This window comes from Bos taurus, chromosome 17 (genome assembly GCF_002263795.3).
Source record: "Bos taurus isolate L1 Dominette 01449 registration number 42190680 breed Hereford chromosome 17, ARS-UCD2.0, whole genome shotgun sequence".
Lineage (NCBI taxonomy): Eukaryota > Metazoa > Chordata > Mammalia > Artiodactyla > Bovidae > Bos > Bos taurus.
Window position 1 is genome coordinate 42163311 of NC_037344.1, and position 19183 is coordinate 42182493.

At 39.7% G+C, this 19183-nt stretch overlaps 1 long non-coding RNA gene across 1 annotated transcript in view; it reads right to left on the minus strand.

Annotated features, from left to right (window-relative positions):
• Positions 1-2510: 2510 nt before the first annotated feature.
• Positions 2511-19183, minus strand: part of LOC104974614 (uncharacterized) — a 34717-nt gene continuing 18044 nt past the window's right edge. The window contains exons 2-3 of the long non-coding RNA XR_812313.4: positions 7006-7177; positions 2511-4385 (exon numbers count right to left, since the gene is read on the minus strand). This is a non-coding gene — a long non-coding RNA (uncharacterized lncRNA). The remainder of the gene's footprint in view (positions 4386-7005; positions 7178-19183) is intronic.

Below are 19183 nucleotides of genomic sequence, written 5' to 3' on the forward strand. Positions count from 1 at the left end.
ACATTCAGAAAACGAAGATCATGGCATCTTGTCCCATCACTTCATGGGAAATAGATGGGGAAACAGTGGAAACAGTGTCAGACTTTATCTTTTTGAGCTCCAAAATCACTGCAGATGGTGACTGCAGACATCAAATTAAAAGACACTCCTTGGAAGAAAGGTTATGACCAACCTAGATAGCATATTGAAAAGCAGAGACATTACTTTGCCAAAGAAGGTCCATCTAGTCAAGGCTGTGGTTTTTCCAGTGGTCATGTATGGATGTGAGAGTTGGACTGTGAAGAAAGCTGAGTGCCGAACAATTGATGCTTTTGAACTGTGATGTTGGAGAAGACTCTTGAGAGTCCCTTGGACTGCAAGGAGATTCAACCAGTCCATTCTGAAGGAGATCAGTCCTGGGTATTCTTTGGAAGGACTGATACTGAAATTGAAACTCCAATACTTTGGCCACCTCATGCGAAGAGTTGACTCATTGGAAAAGACTCTGATGCTGGGAGGGATTGGGGGCAGGAGGAGAAGGGGACGACAGAGGATGAGATGGCTGGATGGCATCACTGACTTGATGGACATGAGTTTGAGTGAACTCTGGAAGATGGTGATAGACAGGGAGGCCTGGCGTGCTGCAATTCATGGGGTCCCAAAGAGTTGGACACGAGTGAGTAACTGAACTGAACTGAACTGAAAGTCAAAAAATCGTAAGTCGAATTGTTAGGGGAAGCACAATGATTGAAACCGCCCACCCTGGCCAGGCACCATAGTAACCATTTGCATGAATTGTTTAATGACAGGAGATCCTGAGAAGGAATACGGAACTAATAAGCCACCACCAACCGGAAGAGTTTGGGAAAGGTTGAAAGGAGACATCGCGTGTCCGTCCACTTCTCAGAATCCCTCTTGCTAGCATCCATCTTGGCTGAGTGATGCGTGCACCACCAGGAAAGACTCTGAATTAAAGTGATTGGCCAAAGACCACCCGGAAACTAACCCCATCACCATAAAACCGGAGAATGGCAGAGCTGTTCTCCTGGGTTCCCTTACCCTACTGCTCTCCTCCTGGGTGCCCTTTCCCAATAAAATCTCTTGCTTTGTCAGCACATGTGTCTCCTCAGACAATTCATTTCTGAGTGTTAGACAAGAGCCCAGTTTTGGGCCCTGGAAGGAGTCTGCCTTCCTGGAACAGAACCATTGTTAAATCAGGGATTGTCATACTAGAAATCATCTTTCTGTGTTATGATAGGAGTTTCAATGAAGATTATTCTTTTAATAGTCTGTTTCACTGAATAGCTCAAAACAAATGTTGAGGTCTCTTGAATTCTAAAAGAATGTAAATATCTTCTTTTATAAACAGTGAAAAGTGAAAGTGAAGCCGCTCAGTCGTGTCCGACTCTTCTCGACCCCATGGACTGTATGTAGCCCAGCAGGCTCCTCTGTCCATGGGATTTTCCAGGCAAGAATACTGGAGTGAGGTGCCATTGCCTTCTCCATAAAAAGTGAAGTCTCTTGTAAATTGGGAAGATTTTGATGTATATATTATAAATTTAATTCAACTATAAAATAAATGTGCTGGAGGGGAAAAATTTGTATAATGATAATTAAGAATCAGCAAGATAATAGAGAAATACTTAATTTTTCACACAGGTCCATGAAAAAAACCAGCTGGTAAAACTAGTGTAGTGAAGCCAAGGAATTTTGTAATAAAATTCATGAATAACAATGAAAGGGATGCTGAAGTCTGTGTTGAAAAGAAACACTTTAAGCTTCTAGTCTTATAAACAGTAGTTTAAATTTTTTGCATTATTTTAAATTTAAAACAAATTTTTTCTAATGTTTGTTCTATATGCTCATTTCTTAAGGTTTTTCTCTTCTGGATAGACTTCTTAAAAACTACTTTGTATCTTAATGTCTTCAGACTCTTGCCTGAAACCAAGAATGCAACATCAAATTAAAATATGTAATTAATACAAAGGGAAGGAATTTCTAAAATGACTCAAGAATTTAGAAAGTTTAAGATCTTTCCCTTCATTTTACAGCTGCTTCTGTCATGGTGACAAGGCAGCAGGAAAAAGCCAAGTTCAGTTTACCCTTAGTCCTGTTATGAATTTCATGACTTATTTCATTTGGTTTGCACAAATAGCAAGAAATAAATATTGGCAAATCTATTTCACCTCCCCTGAGTTTCAAACTGATGCAAATTCAGAAGAATAAACCAATACACTCACAAACAATTAAACTCGGTGGAAAATTACCCTGAAGCCTCAGTAACATTAATTATAAAACAAGAATTCTTAAGAGACCTTTTTTTCTTTACTTCTGGCTGCACTAGAAAAAAAATTATTAGTAGGCCATCTTTACTTTAGGACCTTTTTCCTTAGTGTTGAAATGCTTGCAATTTCCTACCCTTTGTCAGAAACAATATTGAATGCAGTCAATTTATATCTTGGTCAAAAGAGTATACTTTTTACTTTTATTAATATAGTAATATGAATATTAATTAAAGATAATCCCTGGAGTTTCCAACTATTTCCTTCACTATGTCTTAATTAAAAGTTTATTCTTACCCACACATAAAATTTTTTATGTGTTTACATTGTATGTGTTAATTTGGTAAGTTTTTAAGTTTGACTTTTTATATAGGATATGTGCCTCTTTCATTTGTTCAAGACAGATTTATTAGCATCTCAATCCTAAGACCTTGCAAAAAGTTCAAAGATACGTATGTCTCATTCATGAATTTTTTCAGCAGTTTATGAGTATTTGCAATGGGCTAAACCTTGGTAATAGAGGTATCTGATTATGATGAGGCATGGCTGCTTCTTGCAAGAATGTTAATGTGAGAGTGAATTTTAATGTGTTATTTAATGTGGGTGAATGTAAATGTGTATTGGAAAGGTGGAGGTAGGATTGATTAAAGATGGCTGAGAATGGATTTCTGTTTCACTTTTCCCTTTAAGAAGTGAACTCTAATGTAATCTGGGCTATCCTTTGTGATGTATTTAACTGACAGAATGCATTGGCTGTAATGTTATGAGACATTCCAAGTCTGGACCGAGAAAAGACTTTGTCTTCATCTCTTAAAATACTCGCCTTTGGAAAGTTATTCCCTCTGAGAACCCTGCTGACACACTGAAGCCATATGGAAAGCCCACATGTTGGTCCAAAGCTCTAGTCAAAAGACCCAAATCAATTCCCCAGTGAAAGTCAGCATCAGTTACCTGCTGTGTGAATGATCCCTCTTGCAAACATCCAGACCAGTGGAACTTATAGGTGAGCAGAACCCCAGCTGACATTGCCTGCAACTGCACTAGTGACCCCAGGTCAGAAGCAGGCTCTACTGTACTTTCAGTTTTTTTAATAAGTATTAGAAAAATAGAATTGTGTTCCCTGGATATTAACTTATCATTAGGAGGTAGGACCCTGGTTATCTTTTACACCCACTGTATTCGTTTAGATGAGGATATGAAAAAGCTAAACTGGGAAATAGTAATTATGCATCATGTATTTATTTCTTGATCATAGTACATATCCAACACAAATTCCACCAAGTTGCAACAGGGTCCACGTTTGTATTGGCAATACTACCCCAAAGCTACATCCTCTGGGACCCAAATTCTCCCTGTTTGGAAGAAGAAAAGACTGGAGGATCACATTTATATGCAATTTTCACAGTCTCACCAAGATGTGACACACATCATTTTCAATCACATTTAGTCAATTAGAACCAGTCACGTGGCTCTCCCTAACTTCCAGGGACCATGCAAATGTAGCCAGCAGATGGAATATGAGTTGTACTGTAAACTTCCCTACACTCTCTGACTTGCAGTCATGACTTTCGTGAAACATTCAGTTTAATGTCAGTTTGGATATGGATACAGTCGATGAAAATGTAGAGGATTTAAAAATGAAAGAAATAAGGTAAACATGACCAAGAATAGCAATATTAAAAAGAACAACAAAAATAAGAAATGGTATTTAAGTGTTAGAATGTGCCAGACATGTTCTAAGAACTTAAAATGCATTATTTCTCTTAATTATTGCAATTACCTTCTAAACTAATTATTATTACTATCCAGAAATTGTTACAAAGTCCAAGCTCACTCTGCTGACTGTCCAACAGGTTAATAAATCCAAGGGATGAGATGTTGAGGCAAGGGCTACAACTTTATTTACAAAGCTGGCAGACGGAGATGATGGCAAACTAATGTCTCAAAATAACTATCTTATCAAGGTCTGGATGCAAGATTCTTTAATAGAACAGAGAAGGGGTAGGTGAAGAAGTAAAATTTTAAAAGCCATTAATCTTACAAATATCTCCTGGAATGACTTTCCTCAAGGAGGGGACATGTTGATTTATTCCTTTCTGTAGCCATCCACAGGTTGACAGGATCCTAAACAAAAGAATTTTTGTTCAGCATTCAGACAGAGGGCAGGGTTCCCTGAGGCAGGCCATTATGTATGATTATAACACTAAATATTATAGTAAATACTAAATACTGTGAGGGATTCCCATACAGCTCAGTCAGTAAAGAATCTGCCTGCAAATTCTGCCAGGAGACACAGGTTCAACTCCTGGGTCAGGAAGATCCCCTGGAGAAGGAAATGGCAACCCACTCTAGTATTCTTGCCTGGAGAATCCCATAGACAGAGGAGCCTGGCGGGCTACAGTCCAAGGGGTTGCAAGAAACGGATATGACTTAGGGACTAAAAAGAGAGAGCTAATACTAAAAGCAATGAAAAACAAATGTTAAATTAAAAAAAAAAAAAAAAAAGATCCTACACGGAGTCAAAATTGGCTCTTCCTTGTAACAATTTTATAGATGACAAAATGAAGTCTAGAAACTCAAGTCCTGATTACTTGAATAAGGAGTCCAAGGTCACACAACAAGTTGGTGGTAGCGACAAAATTTGAAACCTATGTGGGCTAGCTCCAGATTTTGATAAAATGGAAAAAAATCCAGAAGACAGTACCTGGAACAAAGCAGACTGTATTTTCCCAAGATGGCTCACAGAATTGTACCATTACCACATATTGAAATGCTATGAACCAGAATTTGATCCTGGTAGGCTGCAGTCCATGGGGTCACTAAGAGTCGGACACGACTGAGCGACTTCCCTTTCACTTTTCACTTTCATGCATTGGAGAAGGAAATGGCAACCCACTCCAGGTTCTTGCCTGGAGAATCTCAGGGATGGGGGAGCCTGGTGGGCTGCTGTCTATGGGGTCGCACAGAGTTGGACACAACTGAAGTGACTTAGCAGCAGCAGCAGTAGCTTCCAAGCTGAGAAATATCATCCCAGCAGCTCTGGCCTTTCAGGGATGACTAGAGACTGATGTGTGATCAAAATGACACAAAGTAAGTGGCAGGGGGTGGGAAGAGGGATGGATTGGGAATTTGGAATTACGAGATGCAAACTATTATATGCTGGATGGATAAACAGTGAGGTTCTACTGCATAGCACAGTTCAGTTCAGTTGCTCAGTTGTGTCCAACTCTTTGCGACCCCATGGACTGCACCACACCAGGCTTCCCTGTCCATCACCAATTCTTGGAGCTTACTCAAACTCTTGTCCACTGAGTTGGTGATGCCATCCAACCATCCCATCCTCTGTCATCCCCTTCTCCTCCTGCCTTCAATCTTTCCCAGCATCAGGGTCTTTTCCAAAGAGTCAACTCTTTGCATCAGGTGGCCAAACTATTGGAGCTTCAACTTCAGTATCAGTCCTTCCAATGAATATTCAGGACTGATTTCCTTTAGGATGGACTGGTTGGATCTCCTTGAAGTCCAAGAGACTCTCAAGAGTCTTCTCCAACACCACCATTCAAAAGCTTCAGTTCTTCGGTGCTCAGCTTTCTTTATGGTCCAACTCTCACATCCATACATGACTACTGGAAAAAAACAATAGATTTGACTATACAGACCTTTGCTGGCAAAGTAATGTCTCTGCTTTTTAATATGCTGTCTAGGTTGGTCATAGTCTTTCTTCCAAGGAGCAAGAGTCTTTTAATTTCATGGCTGCAGTCACCATCTGCAGTGATTTTGGAGCCCAAGAAAATAAAGTCTCTCACTGTTTACATTGTTCCCCCATCTATTTGCCGTGAAGTGATAGGTCTGGATATCATTATCTTCATTTTTTTGAATGTTGAGTTTTAAGCCATCTGTTTCACCTTCATCAAGAAGCTCTTTAGTTCCTCTTCACTTTCTGCCATAAGGGTGGTGTCATCTGCATATCTGAGGTTATTGATATTTCTCCCAGGAATCTTGATTCCAGCTTGTGCTTCATCTAGCCTGGCATTTCACTGATGTACTCTGAATATAATTTAAATAAGCAGGGTGACAACATACAGCCTTGACATACTCCTTTCCCAATTTGGAACTAGACCTTGGTTCCATGTCTGGTTCTAACTGCTGCTTCTTGACTTGCATACAGATTTCTCAAGAGGCAGGTCAGATCATCTGGTATTCCCATCTATGCAAATTTTCCACAGTTTGTAGTGATCCACACAGTCAAAGGTTTTGGCATACTGATTTCTCACAGGGAACTATATTCAATATCCTGTGATAAACCATAATGGAAAAGAATGTATATAAACACACACACACACATATAACTTAATTGTTTTCTGTAGAGCAGAAATTAACATATTTAAATCAACCATACTTCATAAAATAAATTTTTAAAAAAGGATGACACTATTAATTAAAATAAGAATTTTTATGGCTGTCATACCTTCCAAGAAATCCATTCCTTTTATTTAGGAATGCTGGGAGGGTAATGTAATTATAACAAAGCGTCTCTTTATTAATTCATAATTGATAGTATAGCTGCTGAATACCCTCAGAAAGAGAGCTCTGGACCAGAGTGACATTTCTCTGGAGGAGGCTGACAAAGAACCTGAAAAATACTTGGCAAAAAGAAACTGCAACTTGGAATAGTTAGTAATGTGGATCCACTGCTTTTTGACATTATGAGGGTAGAGTGATTTCACCTCCTCATTTAGAATTATACCTTCCAGATGTAGTCTGTATTCAAATACACCATAATTCCCCATCCAGGTCAGACAAAAAGTTTGCAAGGAAGGCATCTGAATGTCTCATCCATTTATGGCTCCAGGGTCTAACTGCAGTTTCTTCTGATAGTCTCTACATAGGTCTAATGTGGCTTCTCTTGATTTGGAGATCTAGGAAATAAGAAGACAATTTACCTGTCCATATATATACACACAAAATACAATTGTAGGACAAAACAAGTTAACCAAAATAAACACTATGTTCTGAAAAGCAGGAGAAATGAGGGGTGGGCACAGAGCAGCCACTGGTCCATAGCAGTTCTGAAATCCTGCTGAGCAGATGTTACAAGATCCCAGTTTCCTGGGGATGGGAGTGTTTTTGAAATAAAACCCAACTGAGGTCTCTGGGAATAGTTCCCAGCCCATTTTCTCCATGGCTCTTGGACCCACCATCTGGGAAGTTCTTATTCCTCTTTTTTTTTTTTTTTTTGCTGATATCTTAAGAAGTTACTGGGGTCTACGGGCTCAGCTGCAGTCTCAGCCTGTTCCAGCTCTGAGTCAGCTTATATTTAATACATTCACATACCTTTTTCAGCCAGCCTGGTAGTACCTGTGATACAACTCTCTCAGAAACTGTGCTTGCTTATGATTTTACTCAAGGGCTGCTGCTGCTACTGGTGCTAAGTCACGTTAGTCATGTCCAACTCTGTGCGACCCCATAGATGGCAGCCCAACAGGCTCCCCCATCCCTGGGATTCTCCAGGCAAGAACACTGGAGTGGGTTGCCATTTCCTTCTCCAGTGCATGAAAGTGAAAAGTAAAAGTGAAGTCACTCAGTCGTGTCTGACTCTTCGTGACCCCATGGACCGAACCCTACCAGGCTCCTCCGTCCATGGGATTTTCCAGGCAAGAGTATTGGAGTGGGTTGCCATTGCCTTCTCCAACTCAAGGGTTATGCAACCTCAACTCTTTGCAACCTCATGGACTATATATATCCTGTCAGGCTCCTCTGACCATGGGGTTCTCCAGGCAAGAATACTGGAATAGGTTGCCACTACTCCAGGGGATCTTCCTGACCTAGGGATTGAATCCGTGTGTCTTGCATCTCTTCCATTGGCAGGTGATTCTTTACCATTAATACCACCTGGACAACCCGCTCGAGAACTATAGCCATGTCAAAATTTCTTTTGACTTCTAAGGACTTCTCTTGTGGTCCACTGGTTAAAACTCCACCCTTCCAGTGCAGGAGGCTGGGATTCAATCTGCAGTTGGGAAACTAAGACCCTACATACCGTGTGGTGTGACAAATAAAATAGCTTACAAATTTCCTTTTGAGCAATGTCCCTCCAACTAGACTTAGTTATGATGCATTATGTTTATCAACTCTCCCTGGGATCAAGCCATTTGTCACTTCTCCTCAGCCATCTTCAGTTCACTTCAGTCACTCAGTCGTGTCCCACTTTTTGTGACTCCATGGACTGCAACACACCAGGCCTCTCTGTCAATCACCAAATCCCAGAGTTTACTCAAACTTTACTCCATTGAGTCAGTGATGCCATCCAACCATTGCATCCACTGTCATCCCCTTCTCCTCCTGCCTTCAATCTTCCCCAGCATCAGGGTCTTTTCAAATGAGTCAGTTCTTCACATCAGGTGGCCAAAGTATTGGAGCTTCAGCTTCAGATCAGTCCTTCCAATGAATATTCAGGACTGATTTCCTTTAGGATGGACTGGTTGGATCTCTTTGCAGTCCAAGGGACTCTCAAGAGTCTTCTCCAACACCACAGTTCAAAAGTATCAATTCTTCTGTGCTCAGCTTTCCTTATGGTCAAACTCTCACATCCATACACAACTACTGGAAAAACCATAGCCTTGACTAGATGGATCTTTGTTAACAAAGTAATGCCTCTGCTTTTTAATATGCTGTCTAGGTTGGTCATAATTTTTCTTCCAAGGAGTAAGCATCTTTTAATTTCATGGCCACAGTCACCATCTGCAGTGATTTTGGAGACCAAAAAAACAGCTGTTTTCTTGGTAACTGTTTCCACTGGTTCACCATCTATTTGCCAGGAAGTGATGGGACCAGATGCCATGATCTTCGTTTTCTGAATGTTCAGCTTTAAGCCAAAATGTTCACTCTCTTATTTCACTTTCATCAAGAGGTTCTTTAGTTCTTCACTTTCTGCCATAAGGTGGTGTCATCTGCATATTTGAGGTTATTGATATTTCTCCAGGCAATCTTGATTCCAGCTTATGCTTCATCCAGCATGGCATTTCTCATGATGTACTCTGCATACAAGTTAAATAAACAGGGTGGCAATATACAGCCTTGGCGTACTCCTTTCCCTAATTGGAACCAGTCTGTTGTTCCATGTCCGGTTCTAACTTTTGCTTTCTGACCTGCCTACAGATTTCTCAAGAGGCAGGTCAGATCGTCTGGTATTCCCATCTCTTTCAGAATTTTCCACAGTTTGTGGTGATCCACACAGTCCAAGGCTTTAGCATAATCAATACAGAGGAAATACATGTTTTTCTGGTACTCTCTTGCTTTTTTGATAATGCAATGGATATTGGTAACTTGATCTCTGGTTCCTCTGCCTTTCCTAAAATCAGCTTGAGCATCTGAAATATCATGGTTCATGATGTACTGTTAAAGCCCTTGCAGAATTTTCAGCATTACTTTGCTAGCATGTGAGATGAGTGCAATTGTGAGTTTGAGGATTCTTTGCACTGCCTTTCTTTGGGATTGGAATGAAAACTGACCTTTTCCAGTCCTATGGCCACTGCTGAGTTTTAAAAGTTTGCTGGCATATTGAATGCAGCAATCATGGCATCCGGTCCCATCACTTCATGGGAAATAGATGGGGAAACAGTGGCTGACTTTATTTTTTGGGCTCCAAAATCACTGCAGATGGTGATTGCAGCCATGAAATTAAAAGATGCTTACTCCTTGGAAAGAAAATTATGACCAACCTAGACAGCATAGTAAAAAGCAGAGACATTACTTTGTCAACAAAGGTCTGTCTAGTCAAGGGTATGGTTTTTCCAGTAGTCACACGTGGATGTGAGAGTTGGACTGTGAAAAAAGCTGAGCACCGAAGAATTGATGCTTTTGAACTGTGGTGTTGGAGAAGACTCTTGAGAGTCCCTTGGACTGCAAGGAGATCCAACCAGTCCATCCTAAAGGAGATCAGTCCTGGGTGTTCATTGAAGGAGTGATGTTAAAGCTGACACTCCAATACTTTGGCCACCTGATGCAAAGGGATGATTCATTTGAAAAGACCCTGATGCTGGGAAAGATTGAGTGCAGGAAGAGAAGGGGACAACAGATGATGAGATGGTTGGATGGCGTCACCAACTGAATAGACATGGGTTTCGGTAGACTCCAACAGTTGATGATGGACAGGGAGCCCTGGTGTGCTGCAGTTCATGAGGTCGCAAAGAGTGAGACATGACTGAGTGACTGAACTGAACTGAACTGGAGGTAGCACTTTCACATCATCTATTAGGATTTGAAATAGCTCAACTGGAATTCCATCACCTCCACTAGCTATGTTCATAGTGATGTTTCCTAAGGCCCAGTTGACTTTGCATTCCAGGTTGTCTGGCTCTAGGTGGGCGATCATACCACCATGATTATCTGCATCAAGAAGATCTTTTTGTATAGTTCCTCTGTGTATTCTTGCCACCCCTTCTTAATATCTTCTGCTTCTGTTAGGTCCCTACCATTTCTGTCCTTTATTGAGCCCATCTTTGAATGAAATATCCCCTTGGTATCTCCAATTTTCTTGAAGAGATTTCTAGTCTTTCCCATTCTGTTGTTTTCCTCTATTTCTTTGCATTCATCACTGAGGAAGGCTTTCTTATCTCTTCTTGCTATTGTTTGGAACTCTGCATTCAGATGCTTATATCTTTCCTTTTCTCCTTTGGTTTTCGCTTCTCTTTTTTTCCCAGCTATTTGTAAGGCCTCCTCAGACAGCCATCTTGCTTTTTTGCATTTCTTTTTCTTTGGGATGATCTTGATCCCTGTCTCCTGTACCGTGTCATGAACCTCCATCCATAGTTTATCAGGTACTCTGTCTATCAGATTTAATCCCTTGAATCTATTTCTCACTTCTACTGTATAATATAAGGGATTTGATTTAGATCATACCTGAATGGTCTGCTGGTTATCCCCACTTTCTTCCATTTAAGTCTGAATTTGTCAATAAGGAGTTCATGATCTGACCCACAGTCAGCTCCCGGTCTTGTTTTTGCTGACTGTATAGAGCTTCTCCATCTTTGGCTGCAAAGAATATAATCAATCTGATTTCAGTATTAACCATCTGGTGATGTCCATGTGTATAGTCTTCTCTTGTGTTGTTGAAAGAGGTTGTTTGCTATGACCAGTGCATTCTCTTGGCAAAACTCTATTAGTCTTTGCCCTGCTTCATTCCATATTCCAAGGCCAAATTTGCCTGTTACTCTAGGTGTTTCTTGACTTCCTACATTTGTATCCCAGTCCCCTATAATGAAAAGGACACCTGTTTTGAGTGTTAGTATTAGAAGGTCTTATAGGTCTTCATAGAACCGTTCAACTTCAGCTTCTTCAGCATTACTGGCTGGGGCATAGACTTGGATTACTGTGATATTGAATAGTTTGCCTTGGAAATGAACAGAAATCATCTATCATTTTTAAGATTCCATCCAAGTATTGCATTTTGGATTCTTTCATTGACTATGATGGTTACTCCATTTCTTCTAAGGGATTCTTGCCCACGGTAGTAGATATAATGGTCATCTGAGTTAAATTCACCCATTCCAGTACATTTTATTTCACTGATTCCTAAAATGTCGACATTCACTCTTGCCATCTCCTGTTTGACCTTGATTCATGGACCTAACATTCCGGGTTCCTATGCAATATTGCTCTTTACAGCATTGGACTTTACTTCCATCACCAGTCACATCCACAACTGAGTGTTGTTTTTGCTTTAGCTTTGTCTCTTCATTCTTTCTGGAGTTATTTCTCCACTGATCTCCAGTACCATATTGGGCACCTACCGACCTGGGAAGTTCATCTTTCAGTGTCCTACCTTTTTGCCTTTTCATAGTGTTCATGGGTTCTCCAAATAAGAATACTGAAGTGATTTGCCATTCCTTTCTCCAGTGGACCACAAATTGTCAGAACCCTCCACCATGACCCATTCGTCTTGGGTGGCCATATTTGACATGGTTCATAGTTTCATTGAGTTAGACAAGGCTGTGGTCCATGTGATCAGATTGGTTAGTTTTCTTTTTTTTTTTTTAAATGAAACTTTTTTTTTTTTAATTTGTATACATAAAAGTACATTTTTTTTTAAACTTTACATAATTGTATTAGTTTTGCCAAATATCAAAATGAATCCACCACAGGTATACATGTGTTCCTGAGACTGTGGTTTTCAGTCTGTCTGCCCTCTGATGGAGAAGGATAAGAGGCTTATGGAAGCTTCCTGATGGGAGAGACTGACTAAGGGGGAAACTGGGTCTTATTCTGATGGGCGTGGCCATGCTCAGTAAATCTTTAATACAATCTTCTGTTGATGGGTGGAGCTTTGTTCCCTCCATGCTTTTTACCTGGGGACAAACTATGGTGGAGGTAATGAAGATAATGGCGACCTCTTTCTAAAGATCCCATGCGTGTACTGCTACACTCATTGTCCCCAACCCTGCAGAAGGCCACCACTGACACACGCCTCCACTGGAGACTCCTGGACACTTCTGGGCAAGTCTGGGTCAGTCTCTTGTGGGGCCAGCCATCTTACCCAACAGAATTGGAGGTCACATGAATCCAATCAGAAGTCTGAAAGAAAAATGGGATGGTCACATCCTGATGCTGTTGCCCTGAGTATTAATTAAACTTTGTGGCTCAAGGGGGTTACTCACTTTTTTTTTTTTTTAATTTTATTTTATTTTTAAACTTTACGTAATTGTATTAGTTTTGCCAAATATCACTTTTGTCTTTGACTCTGATAAAGGAGAAACCATTCCATCTCTGAATCCTCCAGCTTTCCTCAGACTCACTGCATTCCCTTGAAAACAGTACAAATCTTTTCTGAGCTTTTTCTTTCTTATATTAGCTTTACAAATATATCAAATCACAACCAATTTCAAACACCAAATACATTACATTCTCAGCCCCTCAGGTATTTGAGTTCAAAAGTTCAGCCAAATATTTCCTTATTACATAACATGGCTTTCCATTTTTCCAGACTCCTAAAAGTTTTCTTACATTACATCAACCAGCCGCAAGCCAATGCCAGAACTTTCTATTTCTTTGTTGTTACTGTAAAAAAAGATTCAATCCTAGATATAAATATCTCCACTTGTAAGCTTTAAGTATGTTATGCTCCATAACAACAACAACAAAAACTCAAAATCATGAGGGCTCCCACTACAAACACTTACATCTTATTCACATGGCTTGCTGCTGGCTGTGTATTGTGACGGTTGCAGCCATGCTTCAGGCTGTGAACTGGATTAAGTGTGTTCCACAAACTGATGAAAACTTGTAATTTGTTTTAAAGCTGAGAGCTATCAAAATATCACTTTTGCCATATTCCATTAGCAAAGTAAGTTATATGACCAAGCCCAAAATGGATGAGGTGGGGAAGTACAGTTCTCTTAGCAGTTAAGAGAGAAGAAGATTAAATATTGGTTGACGAATAATACACTTTACCACAGTTACTAAACCTTTATTGGCTTCACTATGATATGAATTCATTAAAAAAAAAAAAAAAGATGGCACACAAGCATCCATACTTTGTAACTAGAGATTGGACACTAAAACATATCTGTGCTTTTGGCATTTGCAGAATAACTTTCATATACTAATAATTAGTTTGAAATCAAACTGAAACATACTTACTCCTTGCTCTCTGTAAGTGGCTTTACTAAAGCTGTGTGCTAACTTTCCCACTGTGTGCATCCTGAAGTCAGTGAGCTCCCAGTGATGACATTTAGATCTGGTACTACACAACCATCAGTAACTCATCATTAAAATAGCAATGAGAAATGATACTAATGTCTTTATCTGTAGTGTCAAAACATGAAAGTGAATTTATTACCCCTTTGCACAAATTTCAGTACAATTCAATCACCAGCGTGTCCTCTAAAGGACATTCAGCAAATACATTGGCTTTTAGCACCGTCATAATATGGCCAATCTGCCTGTCACCCATGTTTACCCTGGTTTCCATTTGAAAGAGAAGAAAAATAAGTTTTTCTGTAACATGGCCAAACATAAAGTAAAATTTCTTCCATTACCCACCCTCCTTCGCCATTTCCAAATATCAGTTGTGTGGACTTTGGAATTCTTTCGAATTATTTGAATTTTTAGGCTCTAAAAGCATCACTACGAACAAAGCAAGTGGAGGTGATGGAATTCCAGTTGAGCTATTTCAAATCCTGAAAGATGATGCTGTGAAAGTGCTGCACTCAATATGCCAGAAAATTTGGAAAACTCAGCAGTGGCCACAGGACTGGAAAAGGTCAGTTTTCATTCCAAGCGCAAAGAAAGGCAATGCCAAAGAATGTTCAAACTACCACACAATTGCACTCATCTCACACGCTAGTAAAATAATGCTCAAAATTCTCCAAGTCAGGCTTCAGCAGTAAGTGGACTGTGAACATCCAGATGTTCAAGCTGGTTTTAGAAAAGGCAGAGGAACCAGAGATCAAATTGCCAACATCTGCTGGATCATCAAAAAAGCAAGAGGGTTCCAGAAAAACATCTATTTCTGCTTTCTTGACTATGCCAAAGCCTTTGACTTTGTGGATCACAATAAACTGTGGAAAATTCTGAAAGAGATGGGAATATAAGATCACCTGACCTGACTCTTGAGAAACCTATATGCAGGTCAGGAAGCAACAGTTAGAACTGGACATGAAACAACAGACTGGTTCCAAATAGGAAAAGGAGTATGTCAAGGCTGTATATTGTCACCCTGCTTATTTAACTTCTATGCAGAGTACATCATGGGAAATGCTGGGCTGGAAGAAGCACAAGCTGGAATCAAGATTGCCTGAAGAAATATCAGTCACCTCAGATATGCAGATGACACCACCCTTATGGCAGAAAGTGAAGAGGAACTAAAAAGCCTCTTGATGAAAGTGAAAGAGGAGAGTGAAAAAGTTGGCTTAAAGCTCAACATTCAGAAAATGAAGATCATGGCATCTTGTCCTATCACTTCATGGGAAATAGATGGAGAAACAGTGGAAACAGTGTCAGACTTTATTTTTCTGGGCTCCAAAATCACTGCAGATGGTGATTACAGCCATTAAATTAAAAGATGCTTACTTCTTGGAAGGAAAGTTTTGACCAATCTAGATAGCATATTCAAAAGCAGAGACATTACTTTGCCAACAAAAGTCCGTCTAGTCAAGGCTATGGGTTTTCCAGTGGTCATGTATGGATGTGAGAGTTGGACTGTGAAGAAAGCTGAGTGCCGAAGAATTGATGCTTTTGAACTGTGGTGTTGGAGAAGACTCTTGAGAGTCCCTTGGACTGCAAGGAGGTCCAACAGTCCATTCTAAAGCAGATCAGGCCTGGGTGTTCATTGGAAGGACTGACGCTAAAGCTGAAACTCCAATACTTAGGCCACCTCATGCGAAGAGTTGACTCATTGGAAAAGCCCCTGATTCTGGGAGGGATTGGGGGCAGGAGGAGAAGGGGACAACAGAGGATGAGATGGTTGGATGGCATCACCAACTCGATGGACATGAGTTTGGGTAAACTCCGAGTTGGTGATGGACAGGGAGGCCTGGTGTGCTGCGATTCATGGGGTCGCAAAGAGTCGGACATGACTGAGCTACTGAACTGAACTGATCCTTGATCCTTCAAATACTATTTACATACAAGGATCAGAATTAGAACTGTCTTCCCAAAGCTTACTGTTAAAAGGGAAGTGTGAACCATGGAGAATATGCGTCTCTGACCAGGAATTTTTCTTCTTCACTCTCAGCTCCTTTATAAACGTCACTCAGCACCTGCCAGTCACTTCAGAACGTTAACAGATCTCTGAAAGAAGCAACTGTATCAATGCCCTGCGTGCTATTTCCCAGCTTTATACCTGTGCCCTAATCCACATCCATCCTGTGACCTTTGGGTGTCCATTTGTTGCATCTCATAAGTGCAGGGATAAAAATAAAAGAGTCAGTGCTTTCAAAGAAAATTTGTACCACCTGCTGGTGTCCGTTTCCCACCTGTTTATTTTATAACAGGCTCCACTTTACAAGGAGGAGTGGGTATAACCACATTCGAGGGAAAGGTGGGGCCATTAGTTCCAGACCTGGGACTGTCTCCACCATTCTTCAGGGGTACTGTGTTGATTCATTCATCATCACAGTGATCTGACCTACTCTTGGACATAAGCCAGAAAAAACCTGGTGTGAGTAAAAAGAGAGTAAACTGGACCAAATTTTAAGTCTCAGAAGCATGTTTGTCAGCTGCAGTTCCCACTTGTCATACATGGAAGTTGAGTCTAACACCCAACATAATCGAAGAGTTCAATAAGTTAAGCCTGGATTCTCAGATGTAAAGCTCAATTTTCTACTATTTGTTCCTCTTTTCATACGTAATAAGGAGGACTTTGTCTGAAAACATATGACAGAATTAAGTATTGTAGAATAAAAATTTAAGAAGAACCACTACATGCTTACTTAAAATGACTAAAACCCAAACAAAATACTGATTCTGCCAGGTGCCGACAAGGAAAGAAGCGGCAGGGATGCACACCCATTGCTGGTGGGAGTGCAAGATGGTATAGACACTTTGGAAGACTATCTGGCAGTTTCTTACAAAATTAAACATACTCTCAAAGATGATTCAGCAATCTTGCTCCTTGGGAGTTACCCAAATGATTTGATAACTTCTCTTCACACAAAAATCTGCACATGAATTTTTAAAGCAGCTTTAGTTATACACTGGCAAAACATGGAGGCAGCCAAGAAGCCATTTAATAGGTAAATGGATAAATAAACTATGTAAATCCATACAATGGAATATTACTCATTAATGAAAAGAAATGAGCTATCAAGTCATGAAAAGACGTGGAGGGAACTTGAATACATATTATTAAGTGAAAGAAGCCAATCTCAAAGGATACATCCTGTATGACCCCAAGTATATGATATTCAGGAAAACAGAAAACTATGGAGACAGTGAAAAGATCAGTGGTTGCCAGAGCTTCAGAAGGAAGGACTGAGGGAAAGCTGAATAGACAGAGCATGTACAATTCTGGAGGCATGGAAATTATTCTGTATGACACTGTAATAGTGGGCACATGTCATTACATATTTACAACACAGCACAAGGAAGGAACTCTAATCTAGACTATGGAGTTTAGTCATTCATAGTTTAGTATTGGTTCATCAATTATAGTGAATAATTATACACATTCTCCTACTCTAACATCTTTACTATAATCCAGGATGTTAATAGCAGGGGAAACCATGGGGAAGGGAGAGGCATATGAAAACCCTCTGTACTTTATGCTAAATCCTCCTGTAAACTTAAAACGGCTCAAAAATTAAACTCTACTAATGTAAGAAAAATAATTTAAGAAGATAGAGCTGTGGAGAGAATGAATTAAATTACAACATATAGTGTCATGAGTTGAAATCAGTCCAACTGACCCCATCTTATACATAGCAATAAATTTCATTACACACCACTTTTATTTCATATTTCATAAAAATTCCAGATACATCCAACAGAAAGTTAAGAGTGAAAACTGGCACAATATTTTCTGAGTGTTTAAAAGCTGTATATTTTTAAAATATAGTTTATTTTTAAAGAACGATATTGTTTAAACAGTATTCATTTGAAAAAGAATTTCAAAATTGAATGTATCTTTAAACAGTTATTCATACTGCCTCTTGCCATTGCCTTAAAGATACCTCTTGCTTAGAAAACTCTTTCACTAATTTGTCCAACATTTATATTTACTATGTGCTGGGCATTGCCCCAGATGTTTTGGTAGAACAAGAGATATAATGAAGAAAGACCTCTGAGCTCAAGGAGTGTGTACAATCTAGTGAGACAAGATGTGTTTAGTTCTGTAACAAACATGTTGAAATCTCAGCAGCCTAATACAGGAGAGGTTAATTACCAGTTTATATCACAGTTTAGGGTAGATTGCTATAAGTGGAGGGGGGGTGTGCATTTGTGAGGGTAGGGGGCTCCAGCCAATGACTCAGAAACTCAGTCTCTTTTTACCTACCGGCTTCATCAACTACAGTATATGGCCTTAAATACTGCTATGAAGGGGAAAAAAGAAAGATAGAATGAAGACTGGAAAGGGGTCATATAGCCAAGCCTCTCTATTAACATACAAGTCAGGGTTTCAACTTCATTATACGGGAGAGTAGAACACAGTGCATTTCTACTTGGCTGGGAAGAAATAAACTGGATTTATACAGAAGGTAATGCTTTCTCTGTCACATAGACATACAAGAAAGTATATCTAATACAATATGGTAAGTGGCACAACAGAGCCCTGTGTAGGCAGTCCCACTTTATTCAAAGGGGAACTTTCCAAAGACATTAAATTAACACTCACATAATTAAAATAATGTCCCCATAAAATAAAAATAAATGTCAGTTAGAGGAGATGTATTTTTGGACATTATAATAACTCTTCAACTATTTGCTTGTCTGACCCCTTTCATTTTCTCCACCCATGTCCGGTATTTTAAAGTTTTCCATTTTAGATGAATGAGCAAGGCTGGTCTTGTAGTGTGTGGCCTTGGCATTTCCTCACATCTCATGTGCATCGCAAAGCTTGAGGATGTAATTGTCATCAAATGCAGTTATACCACCAGTACAAACGACCTCCAAAATATTGTACAGTGGATATTTTGTACAAAGGATACAAAAATATTCTCTGTGATAATATCATATGATAAAATACTACTCCTTGTAGAGAGAGTCTGAGGTCCATGAACAAATTCACAGAATGATGGCTAAATATAGAGGAAAGGCAGAGCTGTTTACTGGCCAGATTGGTACCACCATACAGTTTATACAGGCAATACGGTTTATAGTTTACAGTTTCCTCTGCCTGAAAGCTTTAAAAGTATGTGATCTTAACAACTAAAACTAACACAATATTGTAAACCAACTATGTGTGTGTCTGTGCTAAGTTGCTTTAGTCA